General features: G+C 39.2%; 1 protein-coding gene and 1 long non-coding RNA gene across 4 annotated transcripts in view; both read left to right on the forward strand.

Moving 5' to 3' along the window:
• The window catches only part of ARHGAP6 (Rho GTPase activating protein 6), a 329447-nt gene that overhangs the window by 205984 nt on the left and 106319 nt on the right, over positions 1–17144 (forward strand). Inside the window, exon 1 of one of the 3 annotated variants that reach the window (XM_065677457.1) lies at positions 532–547. The exons of the other annotated variants lie outside the window; for them this stretch is intronic. The gene's annotated coding sequence lies outside the window, so the exon portion shown is untranslated. Of the gene's footprint in view, positions 1–531; positions 548–17144 lie in introns of those variants that run through there. 3 annotated transcript variants of the gene reach the window in all.
• On the forward strand, positions 4159–11828 carry LOC136013513 (uncharacterized). The gene is made up of 2 exons (XR_010612270.1): positions 4159–4218; positions 11709–11828. It is a non-coding gene; the product is annotated as an uncharacterized LOC136013513 (long non-coding RNA).

Consider the following 17144-nt stretch of genomic DNA (forward strand, 5'->3'; position numbering starts at 1 on the left):
CTAGAAACAATAAATTTCTATTCATCAGTTCCATTGTGCAAAATTGTACAGATATGGTAGTTAATATGATAGTGCTGAGCAATTTGCTTCTCATTTGCCTAACTGAAGATGGGATTCAAGCTTCGTGTTCTGAGTGCCTTTCAATCTGGTGTATATATGATTAATGTTGGTGAGTCACTTCTGATGAGAATTTTAGCTTTCTCACACGACAAGATAGGGAGACTTTCTGCTCCTCCCACCACCAGTTTAAAAGCACTGCAAAAGACAGGAAGGAGGAGGTAATTTTTCATGTTTTCAGAGTTGCACCCTATTAAAGGACGTGAGGAGATAGCCAGCCTGTTGGCATTTGCTGCGCAGGTCACTGCAAAACAACTATGACAGCTGAGTGGGATATAAGTGTAAGTAGGTTGTTACCTGCTTGAGAACCCATCCATTCGCACTATTTACTTAAATACAGAATTTAGCTGGCAAAACTAGTCCAGAAGAAATGGGGAAGAATACTTTGGGAAAGAAATATTTCTGAAGGTGCAGGAAGGCAAATAATGAGGTGAATCCTGCAGGGGCTCATCGTAGAAACTAGTGGAGCTCTGGAGACCTGTTTATCCCTGCCAGAATTAAGGTGGGGAAAAAATGTTTTACGTACATAGGCTAGCTCAAAAGCTTGTTGTGGCTGCATGTGAAATAATGTAGGCATGTCTATGAAACTTCACTGTAATTTTAGAAAATATTTGTTCTCTGTTCATGTGTGTGTGTCTGCATAAAGAATATAATATATAGTTTGATTATGGGATTCATCAAATAGGGCAGAATGGCTTCAGTATTGGGGAATTTTAAAAGACACCAGGTCACATGTACCTAGAGGCCTAATACTTGGGAATGCCTAGGCACGTAACTGTATGAGAAGTCCTCAACAGCATCTTACAGTGTTTAAGCAGACTGCTGAGTTAATAACTACTGATTGGAACAAGGCTTAGGCAACTGATTTGCTTCTGTTCTAGAAAGCCCTGCTAGACCTCTATGTATAATTTTAATCTTCTAAGTAATGTTAAGATATGGCCTGATATTCAAATTTATATGCTTCACTTAAAAATTGCAGTCTGTCCCACATCACTTCTGGCACTGAGTACAGACCTGAGAAACCTTGTGGTTTCTAGCTTCTATGTTCATCTTGTTTATTTGGTTAAGGTGCAGCTGTAAGATAGGACAGGGCAAGATCACTTGAGGCTAACCTCTGCTACTTGAGGCAGCTGTCATATAATTCTTGCCATTAAGGTAGTGATACTCACTATAGATAACATTACTGACTGTTTGGGGTGACCTCTAGGAATTTAGTCTTGTATCTTCTAATACCTTTTGGATCAGTATGTACTTCAAAACTGACTCAGCAGAAAGCATATATGGCTACAGTGAGTATAAATGCCAATTACCATGACATTAGTAATGGTGCTGCTGGTTTTCATTCACGTTGTTGTTGGATTTATATGTGAATTCTTCCTATTACAGAGATAAAAATGGCATTCAGTTTGTGTTGCTAGCAGGTTGGGGAAAGAAAAAAAACAACACCCGGGAAGGGGGGGGGGGAGGGGAAATGTTGTCTAAAGCACATGGTGCCAACACTTGAGAAGGTGACTTCCATAAAAAGAAAAGACTTGAGGATGGTTCTGTAATTTATTGTGTCAGAGATTGACTCCTTCCCTCCTCTGTTCCTCACAGCTCTTGGAGCACTGTTTGCTTTTCAGAAGTATAATGACATGCTCTGAGTGCCTGAAAAAGCTTGTTTCTGCTGTAGGCTGAGAGCAGAGAGAGGATGAATGCTTTGGTAGTGTATGGCTAATGTGCTGATCTGAACACCAAGGGAGTAAACAGGTCTTTACAAAGATATAAGATGAAAAGATTTTATAACCTCTTCATTAGTTCTAATGTGTGTTTTCAGTATTATCTGTAGTAATTTTTTTCTTTTATGAAGAAATCTATAGCTTCTTCACAAATTGCTTTTCCCTGTTGGTCTTCATAATCAATTTTTCATTGAAAATTTCCTGCCACAGATGGATGATGCTCAGGTTGAGGTCCTGGCTGCTATTAAGTGAACACTAAATACTAAGCAATCATACTGGTGGGTGTTTGCACTTACTCATCAAGCGAGGATAAACTGTTAGCAAACCTGCAAAGAACTGCTAAATACTCTGTAAGGCTGCCATCTCTGCGTTCAGACAGTACGTTCAGCTTGGCTCTTGGAATAGATTTTTAAAAAGGCAAGACCAGAAAAAAAGTTAGGAATGGGTAAAGAAAAGCAGAGCTGTGTTTGTGTGGGTGAGGAGGAGAGTGTTTCTTCTGTGCTTTGGCTTACTTCTTACCTTCTCCATATGACTTTTCCCCCATTTCCCACGCACCTCTGTCACGCAAGGTTTGAGGTGACCTTCCCATTTCCCTCTGTTGCACTGTCTGGAATAGGATGCGGATCAGGAGGGGTCAGTTAGGAATGGTCCTTACAAGGAGTCAGCCAACACAGGGCTGACATTGGACCAGGTTTGCACCATGTACTGCCACATCTGAATTTACAAACCTTGGCATGCAGCCTGCTAAAGGGAAACCACCCACCTGCTCCCTGACAGCATCTTAAACTCTAGATTCCCACACTGCATTCTTGCATCCGTTCTAACTGAATGGGACATTGAAAAATACACCTTTCTGGTCAAGAACTCTTACTGTAACACCTATGAACTGCTGTGACAGCCACTTCTAAATACCCTGAGTAGAACATAATGTTTTTGATATTCTTCTGAAAATGGTTCAGAAAAATGACTCAGTACATTGCCTTCTCTGAATTCCCATTATCTGTACAGCATTTTGAGCGTGTGCACAGACACCTTTTTTTTTTTTATGGTTTACCTTTTAAAATCTGTAGATCATCTGAATACACAAAGGAAATTTATCCTCCTACCTTTTTTCACATTATCCTGTATATTGTATGAGGAATGTTGAGAAAGTAGTTATGAAAGAAAGATGGAATTGCAGATCTTGTTTTGCAGCCGCTCACAAAGCTTAGAGCCAGGTTTGTTTTCATTCTGGCTGTTGCTTCCTGTGTGATGCTCAATGGGCACAAACAGCCTCTCTAGCATTCACCATTTTTATAAACTCTGTTGAATGGGCAGCTTCTCTAATAGTGGTTGAAAATACTTCATGGTTCTGTGCTGGATGGCATGATGTAGCTCCAAGAGTGATCCCAGTGGGAACAGGTGAAGAAAAGCCTGTGAATTCACACATCTTCCAGATTTCTGAAGGTCAACCAGTGCTCTAGCTGATCTAGTGAAGGAATGAATGCCTTTAGCTGGTGGCTTGTGGAGGCTCACTTAGGGGCTCAGAATTCTGATGCCCCTCACTTAGGGGCTCAGATTCTGGTGAATCAAAGAAGGGCAGCCATAGCTGTTGGAAACTGGACTATTTTAAGATGCCTATATGAAAATACAGATCAAGGCAACCAGCTAGGTTAAATGGTAATATCTTATTCTGTATTTTATGAAATATCCATTTTCTACACTGTCCATAGAGTTCCGTTTACTAATCTGCAAAAATGGATTATGCTGCATAGTAAATGGTCAATGTACAACAGTTAAAAATAACGTAAGTGATGCCATCTGCTGTCTTAAAATCTTATTTAATATTGCATTTTATGACTGAATTACTATCCACAGAAGAAATGGAAACAGCCTACACTGAGTTTAATGTCAGAGCTGTGACATGCTATCTGATACTTATCAAAGTTATCCAATATAAATATTGATTGTGATTAAATACGGTAGACTGTAGAATGTCAGAAGGAAATGTGGTTCTCGTGTCAATCCAAAATAACTCCTTGGTGAATCTACTTTGCAAATAACCAGAGATTTTTTAATTTTTGTCAGGCTGGTGTGATTTTTTTTTTTTGTTTGTTTGTTTGTTTGTTTGTTTTGGGGTTTTTTGTTTTTTTTTTTTTTTTTTTTTTACATTTCTGAGAGGAAGCTATAGAATCTTGCAGAATAGGGGGTAGACTGGAAGAACATGGCACACCATCCCTTTAAAGTGCATGTTATTGCACTGTTATAATTTGTTATGTAGTGATATTCTTCACATTACATCTATATTTAATACAACTTGTTATCGACAATGACTTCATTTTTAGGTGCTTTCTGGAAAGAGTTACTTGACCATGACTTCAGAGAAGTTGAGGACCACTTTTATGTAAGTGGAATGGATCTCAAAATGGTGGAACAGATCATAATGTTCTACTGTTGAATCTATACACTAAGCTAAATTTGGAGTGGACTGTGGACCACAGTGCTCAGCCCTGAAATGGTAGCTCATTCAAAGAATGTTAAACAGTTATTTATTTCATATGTGTATATGTGTTGTTAGGCTGGTTAGATTTTTGACAGCAAGAGTTAAGGATTTATTTTCTTCATTATGCAGCTATGCCAGACTGCAGTTTCCCTTCATGAAACAGTGAAACATTGTAAGGTCCTGCAGGTAGCAGCGCTTAGCAGGTACAAAACCAGAGAGACAGGATTTAAGTCTTTTTTTCACCTTTGTTCTTTGTTTCTTTTTGTAATGGTCTGTAATGCACTATACTTTATTTTCACCTTAGTAAAAGTAATCTAAGGTTTGTGGAGTAGACTATAGATTCCAGTATTGCAGGAACTTGTAACTTCTTTTCCTGAATGGATATGCCTTATTTATTTTGGCATGAATAAGAATATATTTGGACATAAATGTTTGCAGAACCACAGTTTGATAGCAAAATATGTAATTTCTTGTGGTGGTTGTGTTTTGTTGGTTTTTTTTCTTCCCTTACTCCCCTTCCCTCCCTCCTCCCCCCGCAAGATCAGTACTGTAGTGATGTGTATTTCTACTTCTGTGCTACAAGATACATAATCTATGCTTTCTTAGGCCTTTATGTAGTTTAATTTTTATGGCAAAATTCATCCAATGTATCCAATCTCTATTTTCAGATGTAGTACACTAGAACTCTACCATTCAAACACTGTAATAACAGATGTCCTTCAGTTGCTTCCTCCCTCAATGCTTCAGAGAATATCCATACGATTCACAAATGTCCAATCCAACAGCGAATAAATTACACAACTGACAATCCTTAGTAAAAGTCTTACTTCCAGCTGCTTTTTAAGTCAAGAGATCAAGTGTAGCACAATCCACACTTTGACAGATAAGAAGCTATGCGTGTATCTATATCCTTCTCATAGCTTACCATACCTCTTTGTTTTAAATTTTGGCAAAATTCCTTCCTCTGCAGCCGGACTGTCCAATCTGGAGAGCCAAGAAATCATTAGATGGATTGAGAAATACGGAGGTAGATGTAAAAAATGTCTACTTGTTGGTTCTTCTGTTCTTTGTTTTCTTCTTTTTTCTTCTACATTCATGTATTTCCAAGGTTCTCTGTTAAACCCTGAGGGTCCAAGCTCTGCTTTAAGAGGCAAAATAAAATGTGAAATTAAGATTTCTATCATAAAATCATGAATTGTGCTTAAAACCACAGGAACTTCACTGCAGTTCAGAGTTCACTGCAAAATGGCAAAACATTGACTGCTTGGAATTGTGATGCCTTCACTTACCTGCAAATCTTCTATTGTAATTGTAGCCCCAGGTGGACCTTAACTGTAAATTGTGTTAGGCCTTAATTGGAATAGTCACCAAACAAGTGGAGGGAAAAGAAGGACCTAATTTGTATACAATAATATGGGAGTCCTTATTGTATTTTTAGGGCGGTTGCTACACTCATAATTAGAGCATCCATAACAATGTGAAGAAATGTTATGCCCTTGGCTGTAGAAAACCTTACTTGAAGGCAACAATAGATTTAAAGCTCTTGTTGAAAAAAGCTTGGTTTTTTCTGGTTGAAAAAGGAGATTTTATTCCTTATGAAAATGTAAGATGGTGTTGGGACTGTGTTTTAAAAAAGTTGCAAAAATATGCTCATGCTGTATGCACATCCTTCTCGAGGAATGATGGCTGGCTTTTAGCATAGTTTTTGGATAATATATATCTTCCACCGCTCCAGGTGGGCTTTATGTAAAAGTGAACTAGTTCCTGTATAAAGGAATATGCAGTGTCAGGGTGGCCAGAGTGCTTGTGATTCTGTAAAGTGATGTTAACAGTGGAGTATGGATTAAAAGTACAGATGATGGGAAGGAATTGACCAAGAAGCAGGGAAGACAGCAGAATGAAAGAATAAAAGGAAAACCAGGCTGTCAAAATTGGCTTCTTTTCAGTCTGTCCACCAAGATTTTCTTATGGTATGCTGATCTTGACGATAACAAAGTGCTTCATAAATTCAAAATACAAACACAAAGGATTTCTTTTAATCCCTGGTGCAGTTTTTACTTTTCTGACTCTTGTTGTTTTCCAGCTGAGTGCTATTTCCAGGGAAGCCAATTCATGCATTTTAGAAGTAAGCAATGCTTCAGAAAATCTCAGATCTGACTAAAAAAATACAAACCTTAGGTGAAGTACTGACACAAAAACCTAGAAATGCATGGAACAATGCATATGATCAGTACTTATCTTCTGTGCCATTCCTGTTACAGCAACAGAAGCACTTCAATACCTCATCTGCTTTTTTGTTTTGATGCTGAATTGCCAGACACTTCTGACTCCAAGTCCAAACTCCAAATTATCAGAAGCTTCTCTTAGCCTTTGAAGTGCCATTCTGAGTACTGTATTGTGGGAGGGGGCTGCTTCATCTTGCTGCAAACCTCAGGTCTGTCTGAGAGGTGTCATGACATCTGACTTGCTGCAGTCTGACACCTAGCAGGGAGATGATTTGAGTTGAACGTGGCTGCAAATCACAATTTATTATCTTTGAGCAGTAATACTTATTGTGGAATTTTGATACCTGAAACAGAAAAGATGGTCTGTGACAGAGCTATGTACCAGGTGCTAAAATGCAATTTCTCTGGTAACTAGCAACAAACTATTGATATTGGGGGTGCTTAGATTACATACTTGGCTGAATGGGCAGCTTGTCAGGATCATGGGGAAGATTACTGGGTCAAAACCCTTTTTTCTCTTTATCAGTGTGATACCAGAATGTTTAATTTTACACACAGTATTATTATATGATGCAATGTGTGTGTGCAGCATTAGCACTCTGCTTAAAGAACTAAAGTCTTTAACGTTCCAGATCACTGCATGATAAATTTTCCTACAGTGACCTTTGCTCTCCTTGTACTCCCTCTAGTTTCAGTCACTTAAGACTTGTGAAGGGTAGCTGACAGAGTGAGGTTTTACAGATTCCTTACAGATCCAGGATCTCAAGGGAAATGTAGAGTCCCCAAACGTGGGAACAGACCCTGCAAGAACCTGTAAGCTTGGCCACAGAGAGAAAATGACCACATCCGTTAAAACATGAGATAATGTATCTCCCATGCACTGGGGGTGGAAAAAGTGGCAAAACCAGACTGTGTGAAAGCGTTACCTTGTATGTCTAAAACCACCATTGTATGTATTTCTATTTTAAAATTACTTAACATAAATTGATATCTAACCCCACACGTCTCCACTGAGGAAATGTCATCCTGAGTGCACAGAACAAGCACATTGACTTGAAAGAATAAACAACTCTTCTTTGCCACTTTCTTTGAAAAATGAACGTAGGGAAGAGGAACGTTATTTCTGTTGCTCCTTTTAACTCCTTCCCCAGGTTGAGCATGAGTCATGATCAAGCAAACAAGCAAAAGAGTTTTTTCATTGGAACAAACAGAGGGGAAGGGACAAGCTAAAGCCCTGAAGATGTATCAGCTTCCAAAACCTCTTGCCACTTTGCATCACAAATTCTTCTAATGTTCAGGATTTTGCACCGTATAAAGGCTACCTGGAAACCTGTCAGTGGTACTCCTCAGTTAAGGCTTGGGGTCATGTGGACCTACATAGGTATGAATCGCCTTGCTGAAATCCAGAAGGTTAAGGGTGGATGAAAAATACAGTCAAAACAACATCCTGCTTTTAGAAAACTACAGTTCCTACTTTTTCAGTTTCCCTTGTACCTGGCAAGGGCACAGAAGCTATTTTTGAACTGTCTAGACTATTCTAAAAGGAATCTCTTCTCTTTCCTCTTCTGCTTAATGATAATCAGGAAGAGGGGAATTAACCAGTCTGTTTGTGAATTTGCCTATATGCTAAGTCCACATAGATGTTTACAAAGCATGCTTATTGAACTGTTGTAAGAGCACATCTTTTCAGAGCCATGCGTTTATCTAACTGACTTACATGTAGTTTAATCAGTCCAAAAAGCTGACTACTAAAGTAAATTTTTGCATGACATTTTCTATTAAGGTAAAATCTCTCTCCTCACCCCCCTCCCCAATTTAGCTTTACAAAGTGTACACATGTGAACATGCAGCTGAGTAATTTAAAGTTCATATTTCTGATAATTGATTATTGGAATTATTGATTGTTCTGATGATTTATTTTTCCTATATGCACAGCTTCTTTGCTTATTTGTTTTCCTGGCCCTTTAGGTGAGACTCTTAAAGACATCTTAAAGACAGATGGTGGGACAGGTGGATAACTCAGAAAGCATCAGTGTGTCTACCTTCTAGCTCTGACATGTGGCTGGAAGTATGCTGCCATACTTCCTACCATTTCCCTCTTTGCTGGTCTTTACTGATGCCACTGAAAATCTTGTTACAGCTTTTCTTCTGAAGATGCTTTTTTCCTACTGATTTTTCCTTTTTTTTTTTTTTTTTTTTCATTCTTTTTTCCTTTTTTCTCCACAGAGACACGTTTAGGAATGTTCTAGATTGGTTATGTGAGAGTATATATTATCTGTGTTCATGCTTTCAGTGCTATGAAAGGTTGGTTATGATATGCAGTAGCTATCTGATATTGTAAAAGAGAGAACACTTCTCACAAAACACCACTGTGTTGTAACTTGAGACCATCATAGCTTTTCATTAGATGGGGTTGCTTCATCAAAGCTAACTGGGGATGGAAGCCACTGTGGATTGCCGCTTTCTGGGTACTCAGAAACCTTTTGGTGTTGATTTTGTGCTAGCATGGAAAATCTAAGTAAAATGCTAGTAATTATCCAGCTCTGAACAGAACACGGAAGCAATGGTAGATGGTATTGGCTGGGGATGGGATAAGTAAAATGCTTTATTTTCTCCCTGAGCTTTGCCTGTTGTGCTGGACAGCACAGCCTCACTTCCTCTGCTCTTCCATCTACCCAGCTGTGTCCAGCTGCTGCTGCTTTTCTTGTTCTTATTCTGGTGGGGTGTTTACAGACAGACCAGACTCTGCTCTGCTGTCTCTGCCGATATCTCTGTCTGACAGAATTGGTCATGTTTAGACAGGAAATTTAGCTCAAGTATAATGCTAGGCTAGTGTGACTCAGAAGTCACGAAGCAGGCAAGTTCAGAGATTAGAGTGTTTTGCAGAGATGGCATGTGTCCATCCAGATGTGAAAAAGGCTTTAAAATTCTGTTCCTTGCAGCAGGGACTTGTCGGTACTAATACTTCCATTGTCGGTAAGCATTTGGACAACCCACTTATAATGACCTGATCCATGGCAGTAATTCAAATGCTAACTGTACCTTTAATAGTAATTGAAACATGAAGGAGCAGTAGATGCTATCAGCATCTAGAAGTCCAAAGGGTAGTAAGGAATGACCAGAAAAATATTACCCCTTTAAACATTTGCAGGCGTATTTTGTATAATACACTAAATACATATATATATACATGCAGACATAGTTTAAGAAAACCTAATTTTTGTAAAGATCATGTTAATTGTGTTTTAACAGTGTCAGTTCAGGGTGACTTTAATCCAGACAAGCAGCTGAAAGAGAAGTTTTGCTTAAGCTTTTGAAGTAATGTTATTTTTGGAAACAAGTTTGTTGCTCATTTCTCACAAGTGGCTATTTTTCTAGCGCTTATCTGCCTGTGTTGGCAAGATAGAGCAATACACATGCCTCTGACTAGTAAGTTTCTATTTAATTTTGTTTACAATATATTCCTTCTGAGGTTTGTTTTTGAGAAAAGGCAGGACTCTATGTATCCTACCTAGCTTCACAGTGAATGTAAGACTGTTGGAATCATGATAAGTAAGGGCATTTGATGAAGTAATTTCCTGTCTGAACTCTGGAGGATTTCTTCCCAGGACAAAGCTCAGAACATTTGAGTGTATATACGAATGGGAATCCACATCTTGACATCACAAGTGACATCAGAGCTTGACAGTGATTATTTGTATATTAATGCTGCTGTTTCACCTTCCTTTCTCTTTTCATGTTGTAACAAATACTAATCATACTTGAGTATATCAGCCTGTCAGTATATATTGCCTGTCAGTTACTTGTTTTTAGTTGCCCACATTGCTCACATGGATATTTTCTGCATTGGTCAAATTCTCTATTTGGATAGTCACCAGGTAACAGTGTTAATTACTACAGTTACATTCAAATAGCCAAGTTCTGTAAAAGATAGTGAGGGATTTTCTCTTTTAAAGCTGTGTTTTCCTTTTAGTGAAATGCACTGTGAGTCACACCTAGTTCAGAAGTGTCTCTTAAAACTCTTCCTCCTACTTTATTCCAAGCCTACTGTCCTCTCTCTGCCCTTTCCCCTAGCAACTATCAAACTATTTACCACCATGTTCACACTCTGTAACTCAGTTGTGCCTGATCTTTTGTCTTTTCCAAGGCTCATAATGGAGTTTTCCTTTCAGGACCCGTAATGTTTCCATCACAGTAACAAAACGTAGGCATTTAGCTATGGGTGAATACCTAGTGATTGAGTGGGGGACACCAACATCTTGATCATGGGATGTGATCGTGCCTTGCTGTAAGATGGGATGGATGCTGAGGCAGCCCTTACTTTGTGACCCACTGGTCATGCATGCTGCCGTGCACTTGACCTGAGCAGATGTGCGCTATGGGCTCAATGGGGAGGGAAGGAGCTGGCACTTTGTCGTGTATGAGGTGTCCTTCCACCCATGTGGGACCGTGAAGCCTCCAGAAGATGGAGCAGCAGGAAAAAACAAAAGGGCAAGTAATCCAGACAATTGTTTGGGCAGGCTGGATCTGTGTTGTTGTAGCCTGAGCTTCCCTGCTCTTATGTACAGTTACGAACATGAGCAAATCCATACATAGATGCCATGGTGTAACAGAAGATGTAGGCATCTTTCTGTCTTCTCACAGTAGCAAATTAGATTTCATTGGGGAAGTTCTCTGTTGATCAAGACTGACTTTTTTGAGAACTGATGTTTTAGTTGCATTTTAAACATAGATTAGAGGTAGAATCGCCCCTCTAAAGGGAAAGAGTTGACTTATTTCACCATTACTGTTCTTTATCTCTTCAATAAGTATTCAAGATCTTGCAGTCTCATGAAGGTGTCCTCCATCATAATGTTGACTTTATTATTAAAATGTGATTGTACTGCACTTTGTTGAAATATAGGTTTTTATTTTATTTTAAATCCTGAAAGTTCTTGATAAATGCTTCTATATTCTAATGGTAGTTGATATTCACAAGAGGATGTCTGCCAGAGTTCATATGCATCTACTCTATTGGCAACTACGAAAATGCCTTTTTGGGATCAAAATTATATCCTTTACTATAAACTTCTTAAGCTGGTAGGGGGAGGAAGTTGGGGTTTTTTTATTTGGTTTTGGTTGTGGAGTTTTTTTTCCCTGTTTCTTTTGTTTGTTTGTTTTTTACAGACTGTGTTTGAAGGAGATGGAGTAGAAGCTATTTGTGCAATTGCAGTGCATCACCTCCTTTAAGGAATGGTAGCTCCTCATATAAATGGAAAGAATAAAAATCCAAAGAATGGAAAAAAACCCTAAATCCTTCTTTCTCAAGAAATTGACTTTTTTTCGGGTACCATCACACATGGCTATATGGGAAAATCCCTCCTAGTTTGAGCTTTCTTAAGTTACCTTGCCCTATCTTGACACTATTTACTTCTCTTTAATACTGTAAAACTTTTTGTATAGAAACTTAAAAAAACAAAGCCAAACCCATGTGCATGTGCTATACTACATGACTCATGATGCTCTTTTTGGGAAGAGGAACTTGCTGTATCCTGGTAGGTATTCAGAAGTAGCCAAGCTACTAGGCTGAGACATTTGAGGGTTCCCCCCCCCAACCCCCCACCCCCCCCTTTATCATGCTGTATACACTCGAGCTTCCTGTCTCAGGAAATAGCTGCAAACTTCTTTCTCTCTTCCCTAGTCCCTTTATTTTTTTAATCCTAAGAGATCTGAGTTTCTAATAATCTGCTCCAGGAGCATAGAGTATGTGGGATAAGAAGTTCTCTTTGGTTTACAGTTAAAGCAAAACTCAGAAGAAATTGTTACTCAATGCCTGCTTTTTGTAAAGACCAGGTTCACATCGAAATTTACAGGCAGACAGAGGTAATGTCTTGCAAATTAAGAACTGAAGTTACAAAAAACATTGAAAAGGTATTTAAAAATCTGTCTCTGTAGCCAAATTCAATAGTTCCTCTTTCACATTTTATAATTTCTGTTTTTAAAATGTCACCTTGTTTATCTGTGGGCAAAATTTGGCTTGAACATCTGTTCTTTTATAATAACTTTTAGTAAAATACTCTGGTATTTGAAGAAGCAAAGATACTTGTACATTATTATTATTTTAAAGCAAAAGAATTCAGATTAAATAGGTGTGGTACTGAAAGGGAGATAAGCTTACAACAGAAAATATGATTGGAGCAGCAAAAATAGGTGATACAGTTCATAGTGTAACATGAAACATGAAGCTGTAGATAATTATGTGCATTATTTAAAAGGAATTATTTAAAAGAATATTAAGAGGCCTCTTGCTCAATGGCTGGTCCTGTCAGCTGACTGCATACTTCAAATTCTGTATTTGAAGAGGCTTCTGTAATCTGGACAAATTTGAGAAGGGGTAATGAAAAAAGGTTTAAATGTCTGTAATGCTAGTTGTGTCATTTATTTATTTATTTATTTAATGGTAAGGATTTACTTTTTTAAGGATTCATTGCTGTCTAGGCATGAGCTAGAGGTATAAGCCATTGCAGAACTGTCGCTCAGAGTAGTTTATGTAACACCAAATGCTCACATTGCATGCAATCCCACTGTTGCAGTGGAGCCTTGGTCATCATCAGGAGGCGCTGAACAATACCAAGCAAAGTATCTCCCCATTTTCTATGGCTGTGTCAAGGAGAGCACATCTTCCTGTAATCCTTGGGTTTAGACAAATTACAACAAATTGCCTCAATGTAGCATGCACAATTTGTCATTCTTGTTTGTCTTTTGTGAGCGTACAGCACACATAAGCTTTTTCCAGAGCTGAAATGTGAATATATGTGCAAGTAGGCAGTGAGCAGCACTCTGAAAGTCGTTTCTCCCAAATACATGCAAGATGAGTCACAGACACATGCAGATGGAAAGTGAACACAAAGGCAGGAGGGATCCAGGTGACATCAGCCTAGTGTATCATTCTAGCAGAGAAAGTGTATGTTTGCATGTTCTGCTGGAGCAGTTTAATATGTGCCTACAGCTGTATGACCCATGGTTTATGGCCATTGTATACAACACACTGTAGCATATAGTGTGAATGCTTCTGTTTCTCTTTTAATGTACATCAGTGAGGTGACTTGAATCAATTCAAGAATGAAGCATAGATGCTAAATAACAGCTAGCTCAACTATGATTTGCCAGCTGTAAAGCGGTAATGAATTTCTAGGGTCAGTAACTTCTTAATCCAGCCTGTTCACATCTGTGAAATTGTGCCTGTGTATTGTTTTGTAACAGCATTTACATTTTTCCTGTTTGGGATAATGATCCCTGATGAGATTCCTGAGTGACCTTAGCTGGTGAATTAACGGGATGGAATTGCTTGCTTAGCTTTATAGTTGAGCACACTATAGTTAATGAGGCCCTACTCTGTCCCACCCTTTTTTTGGATGAAAATCTCATCATTCTGGTTTGGGAACCTTAGTGCAAATTGCAGTAGCCCTTGTGTATAGCTCTGGAGTTCTTTGTTTCAGCCCTAAGTGTGACATGCAAAATGTCATGAGGTGGTCTAGAGCTGCTGGCTACCATCCATTTCTTCATTCTGTGCAGAAGACCTACAGATGCTAAGCAGTAGTAAAATCAAATGGTATTTTGCACTTCAGGAGCATTCATTAGCATGGCAACCTGAGGCCTTGTCATGCAATTACATGGGTCTGGATAAATTATGGGGTACTATAGTAATAAGGGATGTGGGGAAAGAGAGTCAGTAGAAGCGTGAAAGGAAAATGAAGCACAAGAAAACAAAGCTGCTGAGAGTATCTGCTCGGAGACAAGATGCAAAAGAGAAATATCAGAAGCACTAGAGTATGGCAACAGTCCAGCAATCTTTTAGGTGTAGCAAAAGAATGTCATCTGGTTTGGGATTTCTGACAGAAGATTAGCTACAAATACCTACTTTCAGCTACTGCTCTTTGCGACAGAGCTGGGAGCGAGTAAGGACATCCCCCAGGGCTCTTCACTTAGCAGCAATCACTCCCTGCAATTAACTTGGGGAGCAAAGCTTGTAGTTCAAGCTGGTGGTTGTGTGTCTCTGCTCTCAACAGCCCAGTGACCTTGTTTATGCTATGTATCTGGGCCAGTATGCAGCTGTTTCCACTGTAAACACTCACAGAAAGCTGTTTTCAGGGTATGCTTCTGCATATTACTTTGCAATTAGTTTTGTATGGACACACACGCTAACCCCTCCTTCCATAGCTGTCCAAGTGCTTTCTGCTGCTGTAGTCAGAACAAGTACATTGTGCATTTTCAGTTCATTTTTGCCCTGTCAGGAAAACAAGTGGCTTGGTAGAAAGGAACGAAGGTGACGCTTATGGCACTGAAGAAGCAAACTGCAAGGTTGAAGTGGCAGGGTGCCTTGACCCTTTCTAGAAGAACCAAAAGTAAGTTTGTGTGGAACCATTAATCCCCCACTTTACAAGACACTTCACAGGAAAATTAAGGTAAAACTACTGTGATAGGAAGAGGTAAGTATATCCAAGTCTGAAACTGTTTTGAAAGAGTCGAATTTTTATATAGTCCGGAATAGAATCTGTGCAATACTGCAATGCTTTCTTTTCTAGACACCAATTAAAAATCATCCCATTAGGTATGAGAACAGATTTGTTTAGCGTTAATAGTTTCTCTGGAACTGAAAACATTCAGGCATGAAAATATTTTAAGCATCAAATTCTAGTTAGAAATAGAATGGAGCTGCTGGGGATTGAGGGACGTAAGAGGGGTGGGTAGGGCCTCTCTTCTACTGTACAAACATCCTGCCCTGGGTAGTGTCCTTGAACATGTAAGAGCTTCCCAGGGATCTTTGCTTATCATTAATATTGGCATGCTGCACAAAGGGGAAGAATATGTTTTTGCTTTCTCATGAGATCTTTTTTCAGTGATTTCTCATGTTTTTGACAGTTTTCTCTAGGGCTCTCTTTCCGCTAATGGTTCTTTTTTCTACCCCCCCCCCCCTTAAGTTCTGTCCAGTGGAGGAGAATTCCAGCCAGTTGAGAGAAGGCTTTTTTACCTTGGTGACAGAGCAGGGATCACCTAGGCATGACTGAGCAGCAGTGGCTGTGGAGAGGGGTTGTCTCTTTAGTTGTTGGGTAGGAGACCTGTCTTTGGCTTCAACTTTCCTGACCTAGAGATGTTGTGTGCTATGTGGCATTGTCATTGTTGCCTGTGCATTGCTGTGAGGGAAAGAATGAGAGAGGGAGTGACATCTAACAGATGTGTGGGCATTTTGCTTAATGCTGCTGGAAGACGTAGTGGTGAAATAAGATGCATGGAGTAATGTTCTTGATAATGCAGAGAAAGAATGGAAAAAGGAGGCGGGGAGAGGGAGAGGCAGGGGAAAAAAAATAAGAGTTTTAAGGATTTCAGCTTAATTGTCTCTACGGAAGTGCACCCTGGAGCAAAAGCCCTGCAAAGGATTTGTCAGCTCCTTGGAGAGCCTCTTTCTTTACAAACAATGTAAAAGTGCCAGAAACCTGTCCTTTGGATGCGGGAAGGCTGTGTTGTATGTGAGTGTTTTGGAGAAGTTCTGTATCTTGGAGGAAGAGGAACCAGAGTGTGGTTTGACAGTTGCTACAGCAACTAACGTTTTTTTAGTGGAAGGCAAGGATAAGTGATGGTATAAAGTCTTGTGTAACTGACGTATCTTCCCCCGCTTCCTGCCAATTTTCCAGTATATTAAAACAATAAGTAATTTATGAGTTCAGCTGAGAAATGGCTCTTCATTTGCCCCAGCTCAGCTGCATTTGTGAAAGTGTGTGATCTTTATGGAGACAGCAGAGAAGAAATTATTTACATACCAGAAAACAAGGATTCAAGCATCTCTGAGAAGTATACTTTTCAAGGAACAAATGCATGCCTTGTTCTGCCTGAAGAAATTTTGTTAGATATGAATGTCACTGGGCCAAGCCATATTCATCTCATAACTTGCTTTCTTCTCATCCTCTCCCTTCCTTCCTACTGTGATTAGCATTTGCAAAGTTTTTTAAACTCTCTTTGGTTACCGTGGAGTTATTTTTTGTAATGTAGAAATGATGATGTATTATAGAGCAAATGAAAGATGATGTGAACTTGTGGCAGGAGGGGAATTCTGCTGTGACCTTCCCGCAGCAGTGTTGCAGAACCAGCCCTGGCATAGACATGCTCCAGTAACTGCTGTCCAGGGAGAGAATTTAACCCTTGTAACTTTTCAGGACCTAGCTGGCTGCTAACATCTAGGAATGGAAACTACACATCACACCCCAGAGTATATAGACACTTAAAGATACAAAAAGGTGTCTTAACCTTTTGTCAAAAGCATGTCAACCTTATGTCAAAGCATACATAATTTAATGATAGTTTCAGTTTTGCTAGTGGAATTTGGGGGCATTTTACAACTGAGTTTCAAGGGAAGAATTTGTCTAATATTTCTGGAGGCTTTTTTGGGGGGATTTTTTAGGGGGGTTTCTGTTTTGGGTGTTTGGTTTTTTTATTTGAAATCTAGCTGGAAGCCTTAGGCTACAAAGGATCACTTCTATAGCACTTTATGTCTACCTTGGGTTCTCTGTGTAAGATCAGAATTAATTAATTCTGAGTAAAAATTACTGATTTTAATTAAAAGGTAGA

Source organism: Lathamus discolor, chromosome 4 (genome assembly GCF_037157495.1).
Source record: "Lathamus discolor isolate bLatDis1 chromosome 4, bLatDis1.hap1, whole genome shotgun sequence".
Classification (NCBI taxonomy): Eukaryota; Metazoa; Chordata; class Aves; order Psittaciformes; family Psittacidae; genus Lathamus; species Lathamus discolor.